Genomic DNA, 15,242 nt, shown 5'->3' on the forward strand with positions numbered 1-15,242 from the left:
CCTGGAGAATCTTCAAAAGGAGAGTTGAAGCATCCCTCGTTCAAAGATTTCAAGAGTAGTGGTGCTACAGAGTTTTCCGGTGTTCTCAATCCCATTATTGTTCTTACTTGGACCCAGAACACAGAGAAAGTGTTTCGTATTTCTCATGTGGATAATGAAGACAAGGCTAACTATGCTTCCGCAATGCTCATCGGAGAAGCATTGGTCTGGTGTGAAGCAACATATGAAGCTCTCAACGGGTTTGACTAGGAGAATTTAGCCTGGGAAATGTTTAAAACTTGTTTGCTAGAGAAGTATTGTCCTCTAGACATGAGGAGGTGATTGGAGAAGGAATTCCTCAAGCTTAAACAAGGAGGAATGACTGTGAATGAGTATGAAACACAGTTTAATCAAAGAGCAAGGTTTGCTACAAAGTATATTCCAACTGAAGACGAGAAAATTCAGTTATTCATGGAGGGACTACGACATGAGATCCACGATTTCGTTGCCAATCGAGAAGTTCTGTCATTCGATAAAGCCATTGAATATGCTCGAAGACGTGAGCATGACTTAGAAATACGTGGTGCCACTGTTACTGCTCCGAAGCATCCACGTACTGAAAGAACTGTTCCTGTTCCTTCTTTTCTACCAGCTCAATCCGTTCGGACTGAACCTGGTAATCAAGTTCAAACTCAAAGTGTCTCTCGTGGACGCGGTAGATCACAATCTTTTTCTATGCAATCGCCTTCATGTCGTATTTGTGGAAGGAATCATCCAGGCCAATGCAAAATAGACAAGGAATCCATTGTCTGTTATGGATGCGGAGAAAAGGGTCATATAAAGCCAGCTTGCCCAAGAAAGGATGTTACTTGCTATGCATGTGGTATTACTGACCAGAAGAAGCGTTTTTGCCCTACTCTTACTAGTCAGATGACGGGAAGTCAAGCTTCTGTTCAACAACCGGCGAGAAGCCAAGTCCCTGTTCAACAATCAAAGGGTACTCCAACTAAAAAGGAGGAGGTGCCAAAAGCTAGGGGTCGTGCATTCTAGATTACCTCAGAGGAGGCACACAAGGACTCGAATGTTGTGATGGGTACATTTCTTGTCAAATCTAGACCTGCTCACATCTTATTTGATTCTGGTGCCTCAGATTCTTTTGTGTCTTACGAATTTGCGCATGCCTTTCAAATTGCTTGCTTTGTACTCGCACAATCATTTCACGTAGATACCGCGGGAAGTATATCATTACTTGCTGATAAAGTCTATAGGGATTGTGTTATAGAAATTGAACGCTATACTTTTCTCACTAACCTGATCCCTATCTCCTTGCCCAACTTTGATATTATTCTCGGCATGGATTGGTTATCAAAGAACCACACATAACTCTTGTGCTATGAAAAGATAATACATATTCCTATTGAAGGGGAGAATCTTATCTATGTCTACGGTGAACAAAGACTCTTAAAAATAATCTCTTTCCTCAAAGCTCGTAAATTCATATCGAAAGGGTGTTCTATCTATCTGGCCTACACAGTCGATGTCTCAGAAGAGGAGAAGAAAAATGTATATGATGTTCTCGTTGTTAACGAATATCCTGACGTTTTCCCCGATGACTTGCCTGGTCTTCCTCCGGATAGGCAAGTAGAATTCCGAATTGACCTTGTGCCTGGTGCTGCTCCAATTGCAAAGACTCCTTATCGTCTTGCGCCAGCTGAGATGAAAGAAATGATGATCCAACTGCAAGAACTACTTGACAAGGGTTTCATTCGACCGAGTACCTCTCCCTGGGGGTGCTCCGGTACTATTTTTCAAGAAGAAAGATGGATCGATGCGGATGTGCATTGATTATCGTGAGTTAAATAAGGTGACTATCAAGAACAAGTACCCACTACCTCGCATCGATGACTTGTTCGATCAACTTCAGGGTGTTAGCTATTTCTCAAAATTTGATTTAAGATCTGGCTATCATCAGTTGAAAGTTCACGAGCAGGATGTACCGAAGACTGCTTTTCGTACTCGATATGGGCATTATGAATTCCTTGTTATGCCGTTTGGTTTAACAAAAGCTCCGGCTGTATTCATGGATATGATGAATCGGGTATGCCACCCAATGCTCGATAAATCAGTCATCGTATTCATTGATGATATTCTAATCTATTCCAAGTCTGAAGCTGATCGTCATATTCGTGCGGTATTGGAACTTCTTCGAAAGGAGAAACTATATGCTAAATTCTCGAAATATGAATTTTGGCTTCGTCAAGTTCAATTTCTCGGCCATGTTATTTCTAGTGATGGTGTATCCGTAGATCCTATCAAAATCGAAGCCATTCAAAATTGGGAAGTGCCCCATAATGCTTCCGAAATTCGTAGTTTCTTAGGTCTCGCGGGATATTACCGGAGATTCATTAAAGACTTTTCTCGTATAGCCGTACCTCTCATGAGTCTTACACAGAAAGAGGTGAAGTTCGAATGGGGTGAAACCCAAGAAAGAGCTTTCTAAACTCTAAAAGATCTTTTGACTCATGCTCCAATCTTATCACTCCCAGAAGGTGATGATGACTTATCAGTATATAGCGATGCTTCAAGATTGGGACTCGGTTGTGTGTTGATGCAACGTGGTAAAGTGATAGCCTATGCCTCAAGACAACTGAAAGATTATGAAAAGAATTATCCCACTCATGATCTCGAACTCGCTGCAGTGGTATTTGCCCTAAAACTTTGGAGACATTATCTTTTTGGTACAAAGTGCCAATTATTTACCGACCATAAAAGTCTCAAGTACATATTCAGTCAGCAAACTTTGAATATGAGACAACAACGAGCCATGGAGCTGATCAAAGATTATGATTGTGAAATCCTATATCATCCTGGAAAAGCTAACGTGGTGGCTGATGCACTTAGTAGAAAAGTTTATCGCAATAGTATGTGTTATGCCATTACTCATACTACAGTAAAATTCACTATTTTAGATGAATTAGAGAAATGGCAAGCAGAGGCCCTAAAGCCAAAAAATGTGAAGAAAGAAGGGATGATACATTATAATGATGCTCTACTTGATGATCCGCGAGGATTAAAAGTATTTAAGAATCGGCTGTGGATTCCAAAGATTGGTGGATTGAGACAAAAGATTTTAGATAAAGCCCATAAATCTAATCTGTCAATCCATCCTGGTACAAGTAAAATGTACTATGATGTAAGAGCTGATTATTGGTCGCCTGGATTGAAGAAAGACATTGGAAGATATGTACAGGAATGCTTAGTGTATGCTTACAAGTCAAAGCAGAGCACCAAAAGCCTTATGGAACCCCAGAAAGTCTTAGTGTTCCTGTATGGAAATGGGAGGAATTGTCCATGGATTTCATTACCAGATTGCCAAAGACTTCTAGACAACATGATAGCATTTGGGTAATTGTCGACCGCCTGACTAAAAGCGCTCATTTTCTTGCCATGCGTGAAACGGCTCCAATGGAGAAATATGCGCAAGTATACTTGGATGAAATTATGGCAAGACATGGTGTGCCACTAAAGATCATTTCCAATCGTGATACTCGCTTCACTTCTCACTTTTGGGCGAGTATGCAACGTGAATTAGGATCTGGTCAAACGGAAAGAACAATCCAAATAGTAGAAGATATGCTTCGTGCATGTGTCTTGGAGTTCGGTGGTAACTGGGATAAATACTTACCTCTTGTCGAATTTTCGTATAATAATAGTTACCACGCTTCAATCAAAATGCCACCATATGAAGCATTATATGGTCGCAAGTGTCGTACTCCATTATGTTGGTGAGACATAGGACAGAAGATCCTTGGAGGCCCTGAAATGATTCAAGACACCACCGACAAGATTCAAATTGTACGAGAAAGAATGAAAGCGGACCAGGATCGACAGAAGTCCTATACAGAAAAGAGAAGACGACCCATAGAATTCCAAGTGGGTGATTTCATGCTGCTGAAGGTATCTCCATGGAAAGACCTTATGAGATTTGGGAAAGTTGAGTCCCAGATTTGTTGGTCCTTTCAAAATCATCCAAAGAATTGGAAAGCAAGCATACCGCTTATAATTGCCTGAAGATTTGGCAGGTATTCCTGACGTATTTCATGTGAGCTATCTGCGCAAATGCCTGAGCATCAATGATGAGACAGTTCCATTATCCGAAGTGAAATTGGATAATAAGTTAAGCTATGTAGAAGAGCCGGAAGAGATCGTGAATGAAAGAACAACTAATCTACGTTATAAAGAAGTGGAGTTGGTGCTTGTCAAGTGGAAACACCATCGAGGCCCAAATTATACTTGGGAAAATAAGAATGAGATAAGAGCAAAATATCCCCATTTATTTTAATCGATGTAATTTCGGGGACGAAATCCTCAAAAGGAGGAGGTATTTGTAACATACGCATTTTGAAATCGTGTTATAAGTAAATAAAATTGTGAAATATTATGTAAAATTGAGTGTTGAGTTCTCACAGATGGTTTTTACTAGAAATGAAGTAAAACTATGTTTATAATCACCCAGAAAATATTGGAAGTCTTATGAGATTCCAATTAAAAGCCAAATAGTGAAATTTAGTGAAAATATGAAATTTTAAATAAGTAAAATTTTATTATTTGATGTTGTAGAAATCTCGTTAGAAATTTGTAGGCGAAAACCTCGTCAAAATCCGAGTTATAACGAAGAAGTTATGATCAACCGAAGATCCGCGACAAACTGACACGACGCCGAATGACGTAAAAAGTGAGTTTTTGATAAAATACTTTTTAGCCTTAGTAGTCTACATGAAAGTCATAGTATTCGTTAAACCGAGAAATTCGATAAAAAGAACGCCAAAATCTGACTTCGTATGAGGAAGTTATGATTTTTCGAAGTTTCAGCTTAGCAGTAGACAGCAAAAAACTCGAATTTTAGATCGAGTGATTTTTAGCCGACACAACCTAAACGAGAATTGAAGGTCTCATCATTAGTAGTGCAACGGTAAAAAGTCTGACGAAAACGGACGTCGGATGAAGAAGTTATGAATTTTTAACGGATTTTCCTGTCCCGGTCTGTTAAAAATAATAATATTAAAATTAAATTTAAAATTAGCCAACGAAGTCTAAACGAAAGTTGTATAGCGTAATTTTAGCTACACGTGCATATAAAGAACGTCAAAAATGGAGCTCGTATGCGAAAGTTATGGAGTTTTGAAGTTTTGGCGCGAAAACCGAGAAATTTGGCATAGGTGGCTTCGGCGACGTCACCCTCGCTCAAAGGATGCCACGTATCCGAAATTGGTGAGTCACTGAAGCCAGATGGGGAGACGTGTCGCCTGCCCTCGCATCCGGAGTCCGGTCCGCTAAGAATCCGACGCGTGCCCTCTATCACGTGTGCGAGCCTCGCAGGGGTGCCACGTCCAAAGTCTCGTATTAGACCTTGGTCCAATCAGAAGCCGACACCGAGCCCCTCGCATGCACAACCCACGTGTGAGCCACCTGCGCACCCTCGCCCTGCTGATGCTGCGTGTCCTCGCTGCTGACTCCCCTTCCTAGGCGACTTCGGACCTCCCTATAAATACAAGGGGCTGCGAGACCTCTCGGGTAATTTTGGAAAATTGCCACTTTCACCCTTTTGTTTTTGATATTTTTACTATTCCGACTTCCCCCGAAGCCCCGGTACTGATTCCAAAGCCCGAAACACGGCCTGAGACTCCTAAGAAGCCCGGAAAATTTATCTTTTCGGTTTCGAAGCTCTACCTTCGCAGAGCCCGGTTTTCAAGAAAACTCCCGGTTTTCAAGAAAACTCCCGGTTTTCAATGACGAAAGTCATATTTAAAGCCGAAGTACTGCCCAAATTAATATTTTAGCCCCCGGTTATTTCACGGTGAGTTTAATATATAGAAATAATTGTATGTTATGTGTTATATGTGCTACGTGATTTTTAGTGTTATTATTCCGGGTTATTTTTATTTGCTATTTTTAATAGCAAAGAAATACCTTTGACCATGTGATCAGTGGAAGGACTTAGATTCACGTTGGTATTGGTATGTAGCCTCTAGCCATGTGGAACATGTCTCCGTAATAGAATGAATTCTATTCTATGGTAGTGGCAGAAGGTTATACAGGGCTATAAGCCTGAAATCTACCGAAATGTTAATCCAAAGTTGTATATCTTCTATGCCGTTTGGGCCAAAGCTTTATTGATGTATATTAAGCATGGAAATTGTTATGTCTCATTGATTGTATATCTTTAAATCAAATCCATGATTGGTATGGAATGTTTGTTACATGATTCACATATTCCCTTGTTGTTCCTTGTTCCTCTTTGCTTCTGCCCTATTAAAGTATATATATATATATATATATATATATATATATATATATATATATATATATATATATATATGACATAACGTTATATTGTATCTATTATTGAACTCAATAAGCGTCACCGCTTACCCTCTCGATGTTTAACAAATTGCAGGAGAGAAACATCTAGTATAGTTATATACTGGTAGAAGAATTTTGAATAGTTTGAAACTATTGTATCGATAGAAGCTTATGAATAGTTTGAAACTATTGTATTTTGCACTCCCATATGTATAAAACTAATGAATCCTGGGAAGTTATGTAATATATAACACTTTAAAATAGTCGGTTTGTATCCAGTAGTTTGTAATCTCTTTATCAATGTAAAATATTGTTTTTATGAATATGCAAGTAGCATGTTTTGGAGTAACTATATTGTCGAGTATGAAAGTTTGGGTCTTTCATAAATACAAAAGTTAGGGTCTTTCACACACCTTAAATGCTAGCTACAATACCAACCGATAAGGCCAAGGGGTGACAAAATGTCACCTCACTATTTTATGACCCCAGAAGGTCATCAGTTATTCAGCAGTCAATCAGCATGGTTACAAACAAGTTCACATCTAAACCTTTAATTACCAAATAGCAATTAAAGGCAACAATACTATCCGAGGTGTATAGCTCATTTAATATGACATGGAGTCTTTATTTTATTATTTTATAACCAGTAGTGTCACTACTAAGATAAAACATTCTTTTCCCCTACTGCATCTACTTTGTGACCTTCTCACATAAATGATAACATAAACTATACTTTTATAATGATAGTTTCACTTGGGAAAACTCATACATTTACAAAAGAACAAACATACAATTAGTCGGGTCTTGGTAGAAGATTACATTTCGGTAGAAAATATAGGATTTTCTAGGAAGTACAAACATTTACAAAACACTTACATTACACTGTTACAAACATTTTTATACGAACAATGACACTAAAATGCTTATGAACTCACCAAATTTAAAGCTGATAAACTCTTTCAAAATAACTTGTATTCTCAGGTCATCAGTAGACAGGTACCGATGACAGCTTTTGAGAAGATGGAGCACATCTAAGACTCATCTCTTATTTTGATTCATATTTTTGGTGTCTTTATACTATACAGAACACACTTGTATTAAAATTATATTATTAATGCAATGGATGATGTTGTTGCTTGTTTACTATTATACTTTGTTGTGATCTGTACATGACGTCCTCCGCCCCAGAACGTTTCCATCGTTCCGGTTTTGGGGTGTGACATCAATCAAATCAATCAAAAGTTCAGTCTTGTTTCTGTTATCTTTTATTGTGTTAAGGGTTATATTATGAGTTTCTAAGCCTATTAGACTCAAGGATTGTTTGTTAAGAAGTATTAGCTTGATATTAGAAACCTGCATCCGAGCCAGGAAACTCATCAAGGGAGGTTCACGGCCGCAAACTAGGTTCACGACCGTGAACCCTCCTTAGGCCGTGAAGTCTATGCATATATGTGAGTTTTAGTCATTATTTATTAACTTCTTCTCCTTCTATCCATGAACATCAAGGTTTTCTCTCAACTATCTGTTGGATTAATGTCTAAGTCCATAACTATAATTGGTAAGACTTGACCCGACTCGGCATGGTCCATTTGGGTTGCATACCATCATGCACTTGGATAGACTAAATGAGAGAAACAAGACACTTATGGTTATTAATATATTATAAGTTCTAGTATATTAATAATAAGAATAATGAGATTATTTAATTAGTATTGATCGAGAATTAATCTAGGATTAATTGAGTGATCAAAAGAAGACTAATTAAATATATATGGGTTGATTGTGTAAATCATCCATACTTGTATAGTGGGCTAATGCTCCATGGATTATCTAGTTGGGCCAAAACCCATATGATGCTCCATGGATGCTCCATGGTGTATTTGAACCCATGGATCCAATGAAATGGAAAGTCATGACAATTAGGGTTTACCCTAATTGTATAACTATATAAGCATCTTATTCTTGAGGAAAAATCGGCCACTAGTGAGAATAAGAAAGGGCTAGCCGATTTCATGAAGTGTAGAATTCTCTCAAGCTATTCTAAGTGTTTTGATGATTGTGAACCATTTGAGGTGTCACACTTGGGGCACTAGGCACTCAAGCTTCATGAAGACAAGCACCATCAAAGAGGTATGTATTCTATCTTGTTATATTGATAGTTTTGTATGCTAGATTAGGATAATACCTTGGATGTTCATATTTGCATGTATAATAGAGAAAACATAGATCCAAGGTATTTAGGGTTGCATGTACACTTAGGAGTGTTAGAATGCTCATAACCCAACAGTGGTATCAGAGCCTACGCTTGTTTTCTTGTTATACTTGCAATAGAAGCTGAAAAATCGAGTTTTGTTGCTGTCTACCTAGCAGACTCGCCGAGTCCATGAAGGGACTCGACGAGTCTAAGGCAAAATGCATCCAACTCGCCGAGTTGTGTTCATGCACTCGACGAGTTGGACCCCAGACAGCATATCTTCGAGGTTTTTGGCTGGAATTGGACTAGGAACATTACCCTAAGATGTTTTTGAACTTATAAACTTGTTTTTTGATGTGGTAATGTTCATGCTAATCCATTTTCAAAGATAGTTGTCAATAGATTCATGTTTTGTATTAGTTTAAAGGTTAGACTAATTACATGAAAAAGATTGATTTGAATTATCTTGTTCTTATGAGTTTCTTAGATTAATAGAAAAGTTGAATGAAATAGTTGTTTTCAATCCATTTTAATCTAAGAGTTGAGTATAAAATGTGTTTGTGTAACTTATCCTCAAGTTACATGAAGAGTCACATTAAAGACTCATAAAACTCATAAAGTTGGCAAAGGTTACAAAAATGAAGAGTCTAGTTCTAATTAATTGGAGTTATGACTCCATAATTTGTCCTCAAGTTATGGAGGACCAAGAGTCTCTTCATTAAATAAATATAAAAATAAAAAAAATAATGTAACCTTTATTAATTTCATGAGTTATAAAATAAAGAAAAAGTTAATTCTTTATTAGTTTAAAGTCTTCCATAATTTGTCCTCAAGTTATGGAACTTGAAGAGTTTTTGGATTAAAACTACTTTAAACATATAAGTTATGGAATTAATTAGTTTTGAATAGTTTCAAAACTTGCCCTCAAGTTTTGGAATTTGTAAAGTTTTCTCTTATGAATAATTTAGTTCCAAGTTAGCCCTTAGAATTTTAAAAGTTAAAATTCAACCCTTATACTTTATAATATTAAAAGTTAATAATATATATATATGTATAAGAGTAAAGTCAGTCTTACCGCTAGTACGCCTCATTCACGAAGCCGGTCTATAAGGTGGGTATAAGGTTGTTGCCTATAAAATGGCAACTTAATGGGTGTCCACTCTCACCCACCGCTTGCTTGACTGGTGGAGGGTCGTTAGCCGAACGGGTTTGACATGACTATAATTCTCCCTTCATTAAAAGTATTAATGATAAATACTAAGTAAATAAACTCTAAATAATACCCAATCTTAGTTACTTAGGAAAATGTGAATAAGGTGCTAATCCATGAAATTACACTTTGCACTTTGTTTAAGTCGGCTAGTGGAGCGTGTGTGATTAACCGGCACACTAACTCGTATTTAACAAGGTAGGCAAAGGGTAACTTAATGTTTATCATAGTATCGATGGAGCGTGTGTAGTTAACCGGCACATCGATTGAGGGATAAACACTTAAGGGTACCAAGTAATTTGCATGGTTACTTCACACCTTGTTTTGTGATCCTCGGCATCCCAGTCACAAAACCTGAAGGGCACACTCGAGATTGAAACATGCCATTGAACAGTTCAATGAATCTCAAAAGATCTAGGAGTTTCAAAACCAATTAAAACCTAATAATACATTTCGTTTATCTTGGTGGAAATTGGTGAATCGTCATTCACCTACCTTCAAATTGTTTTATAGCTTGGATTACGGCATACCTCTTTTAAGTTATAAAATAGTATGTTGGGTCCTAGCCTTAATATTTCATATTGGGTGTCATATTAAGGACTTTAAAATCAACTATCTTGAATATCTCCCAAAAAGATGTCTGGTTTAGACATTTATGATCTTCCCAAATCTCTTGAAACAAGCTTTCCTAAATGAAGATGATGTCCCATGGAAATCATACTTCTGTCACCTCCTCCAAATTATTCTCCCTACCCCACAAGTTCTTTAAAAGTTTAAAGTCACTCGAGCCCTATTGGCAAGTAAAGGTCTTGGTGTGGTCACATCTTGGAGATGTAGTCACATATTGACAAGCCGGGAGAGTTGGGTGTCAAAGTCTTGAGAAAGTTGGTGGTTCAATCACTTTCTAAGTCACATAGTGAGTTCTTTTGGAACACCTATGAAACAGACTATGACAAGACCCTTAATGATCTTATCTATTTGTTAAGATCAACTTCCTGAAACTTTATGGGCATTGACAATAGTGACACAAGAAATCCAGAAAAGCATTCTCTTCCCAATGGAAAGGGATTGACCATAGTCAACTAGGTTGAACAAATGGTAAAGAGAAAAGCTAAGTCTGTGATAGTCCTATGTACCATTATCAAAGGGTCCATATGTTTATATTGCCAAAGTAAGGGTCATTAGTTGCGAAGCTGCCAAATTTACCTAAGGATGTTAAAGTCAATAAGGTTGACTCTACTTCAGGTAAAGTCCACTACTCTAACTCTGTTAAGTTTCTATTCTGAGATTCCTGATACATGATGTGACTGAGTCACATGGTGATGTTTTAAGAATCAAAGAAAAGTGAAGAAACTTAAAAAAAAAAAAAAGAATATGTTGAATCAGATCGCGTAGATGGATTTCTATCGCATAGTTTGAAGATTTGATTCTTGAGCTACTTCTTAGGAGTTATGAGATCTTGCTTAGGAATAGATAACAACAAGTTTTCATATGGATTGTAAGGATAAGTTTTTCCGCATAGTTTTAAAATTAAAAAAAAATTTGATTTTATTTATTTTAAAATATCCTTACAATGGCATTTGAGAAAAAAAAATTGTTGCTTATATGATTCCATTAATAGCAAGAGTGGAAATATGAAATTGATTCCTTCATTTGTGATAATGTCTAAATTTACCAAATAAGGAAAGATTCTCATCACCAAGTCTCAATTGGACCGGAACTTGGAATCATGCAAGTTGTATAGCATGATGAATGAGAACTTTCAAGTATTGGAAAAATTAAGGCTAATTACTTGTTCACATGGATGTGTGAGTCAAGTAATGGACTAAGGGATCAAGTACATAGTCATGTGCACTGATTAAGTCCACCACAAAAGATGTAAGGCTATTCATCATAGTTTACTAAAGCTCAGTAAATATGATTATACTTATAAGCTTAAGTGTAACTCTGAGACATTGGAAAAGGTTTCAATGCATGGCCGAGCGGATAAGAAGAATCAAATTAGGCAGAAGGATAAAAGTTTCTCAAATCTGAAAAGATGGGAGAGTACTTTAGTATCATCTTTGTGATCATCTCAATGATTAAGAAACCATATCAAAATTAGTTCTCTAAGGAAGTCTTAGTGCATTCTTATGACTAAGAAGAAGGGATCTTGAAATTGTTGAAATGGTTAAATCAAGAAGATGAGTCATACTTCGTTCCAATACAAGTCATACTCCAAGATTGTAATATGAGTGACATGTCTTAAAGAAGGTTTAAGAACACTTATCAAATGTAAGAGTAAAAGTTTTCTACTCTTGTACATTTGAAATTGGTAAGTTGTGATGTTTTGGATAAAACAAAGACCAACTTAGGCCAATTGTGTGAAGTGTTTGTCTTGGTTAGAATCCACACTATCTCTTGGATGTTTGACAAGGGAGTCTTAAAGGTCTTGAAAGTCTCAAGAACTAATCAAGAATAAAACCTGAAGTTCTTCACTAGCACACGACTTGAGGTTTATAACCTATCGTGTTGACATATTCTGTGCCCATTCTAGTTAAAGTTGGCTTTGCATATGAGTTCTTAGAGTTCTCAATGTGTTGCACAACAACTTGGAAGCAATGGCAGGCCCTTGAGCTGCCAGGTGGCAAGAAATTAAGATTGAGTTCAATCCATATGGTTTTGGATTTGTCATTATCCTTGTCTTGTGACTATGGTTTTGACAATTCACATGGATAAGAACACATACACCATTAAATCTAAGTGTCATAAGGTTTCTCTCCGATTCATGAAAATGATGGTGAGGAAACAATTTCACTACGTAGATTTTAGTTAGATAGCAATTGTGATATTTGCATTCTCAAAGTCGTTAGTGGAGCGTGTGTGGTTTATCGGTACACTAACCTGGACTTGTGAGAAGTGGCAAAAAGGTCTAAGCATTATGATTACGGCATCCCTCTTCATAATTGTTTAAACACACAAGTATGCTATCTAAGGGAAGGTGTATGTTTTTGATAAAGTCTTATCAAAACAATCTAGTATCAGAAATCTGAACTTTGGTAAGAAAGTCAATAAAGTATTGATTTCTAGAAGTCGAGCTTTCTGAGTACATGTCAAAGCTAGTGGGAGCATAAGTGTTATGCTAATAATCATCATGTTAGTGGGAGCATGATAATTATGATAAGTATTGCAAGCTAGCAATGTTAATTATAGAAAACAAAAAGGTTTCAATTGGGAAAAAGTTGTTTTGCTATAATTAAGGGAGAGGAAATTATACTTCATCTCAAATCTATAAGCTTAGATCGTGAGGTTTTAATCATTTAGTCAAGGATATATATGAATTCATGTTGGAATGGCTCAACATAAGGAAATTATGTATATGGATCCATTATTTGCATTCTTAAATTCGATTATGATTACGGCATCCCTTTTCATAATCTGAATTATGAGAACTTGGCAAATGGAAATGTTATAGCAAAAGACTGGTTTAGTCTTTATGTGAGACATCATGAATCGGGTCCCATATGCTTCGGATATAGGACCGATTACATGTGCTATATTCATCCTTTCTAAAATTTTCCAAATGCCTAGGGCATTAAGAAGGGAAAAGGTTTAGAACTGGATATGACTAAAAGGATTAAACAATTGTCGAGGAAAATCTAAGGTTTACCAAAGATTGGTTGCTCAAGGACAGTTGGAAGTATAGTGATAATTCTGGAAGGACCATATTGACATAATCTGTAAGGAGGCAACTCTTGTTCAGAAGTGATAGTCAAAATGAATCTGGAAATGTTTCAAAGTCAGAAATTTCAATCTGTGTAAGATTAAGGAAACTTAATGCAAGAAGGATGTTTCCAAGGAATTGATCTCCTTTGGAATACTCTGTAATGATTGTTGCCAAGTCTTTCTAACTTTGTGCATAATCATTACAAGAGGATCAATGCATATAAGTTTAGAATCTAACAGATTTCAGTAAATGACATGAATTTGGAATTCTTGTATTTACAGTAAGGATTTGAGAGTGTGAAAAGAGAATCATTGAAGTTATGTTCAATTGATCTAGTTCACAAAGTAAAGATCATAGACAAACATAGTATGCATACTTGGTGTATGGCATGATTAGTGTTTAGAAAACATAGTGTACATGCTTGGAGCATGGGACAACTATTGTTTTAAATTCAAGAATAACGTTAATAGCTGAAACAGTATACAATGAATAATGTGTAATCATATGGTGATAAATAAAAGGTGTTTTATTTATATTCATAAGTTCTGAGACCATATTGGATTCAATTATTATTGTGTTGCACTTTGCATGTTTTGACTTCCCGAATAAACTAGGTTATTCTTCTGGAATGACTAAGTTATTCAAACCATCCACAGTCGGTGATATGATGGAAGTAGATATGAATTAAGACTGTCATGGGTTGGCTTGTAGAGGTCTAAGGTGTTGGACAAATGGCTACAACACTCATGAGTGCTCATAAGTTCTGAGTATTGGATTCAACCCGCGCTCATTGGAATCACTTCATGGATTTTATCACGAGTGATCATGAGATGATAATATCTTATATTCTTCAAACCTAGAGATATGATTTGTTACTATGAGTTGGTTGTACATTGATTGCACGAAAATGCATTGGTAACTCGATGTTATTAAACGTGTCTTTGTGTATGATTCAACAAGTAGTAGAACAAGCCATATGAGTCGAAGTTTATCCATTCCTTTTACCTTCGGGATAAAAGCGATATCTGTGGGCCCCTCGATGATTTGATGATGACCAATGGAAGTGCTCGGCCGGGCCAGGACTGATTTGATTTGTTCAATTAGTCAGTCGTCATAAATCGGAAATCGGGAAACAACAAATGGACAGAGAGAATGATTATAATCCATGTCTCAGTCCATATGATATCTAGAATGGAGGAATATATGATCCCTTATCTAATGGACAAGTCATTGACAAAGGTCAGAGTTCATCTACAAGGTCAGAGTTCGACAGAAGCTTTTGAGAGCTACGATTGCCAGTTGGTTCCTGCAGTCATATGCAATAATAGTTTTAGACTTATCCAAGTGGGAGACTGTTGGATTAATGTCTAAATCCATAACTATAATTGGTAAGACTTGACCCGACCCGGCATGGTCCATTTGGGTTGCATACCATCATGCACTTGGATAGACTAAATGAGAGAAACAAGACACTTATGGTTATTAATATATTATAAGTTCTAGTATATTAATAATAAGAATAATGAGATTATTTAATTAGTATTGATCGAGAATTAATCTAGGATTAATTGAGTGATCAAAAGAAGACTAATTAAATATATATGGGTTGATTGTGTAAATCATCCATACTTGTATAGTGGGCTAATGCTCCATGGATTATCTAGTTGGGCCAAAACCCATATGATGCTCCATGGATGCTCCATGGTGTATTTGAACCCATGGATCCAAGGAAATGGAAAGTCACCAATTAGGGTTTACCCTAATTGTATAACTATATAAGCATCTTATTC

The sequence above is a fragment of the Lactuca saligna genome, chromosome 4 (genome assembly GCF_052625555.1).
Source record: "Lactuca saligna cultivar CGN05327 chromosome 4, ASM5262555v1, whole genome shotgun sequence".
Lineage (NCBI taxonomy): Eukaryota > Viridiplantae > Streptophyta > Magnoliopsida > Asterales > Asteraceae > Lactuca > Lactuca saligna.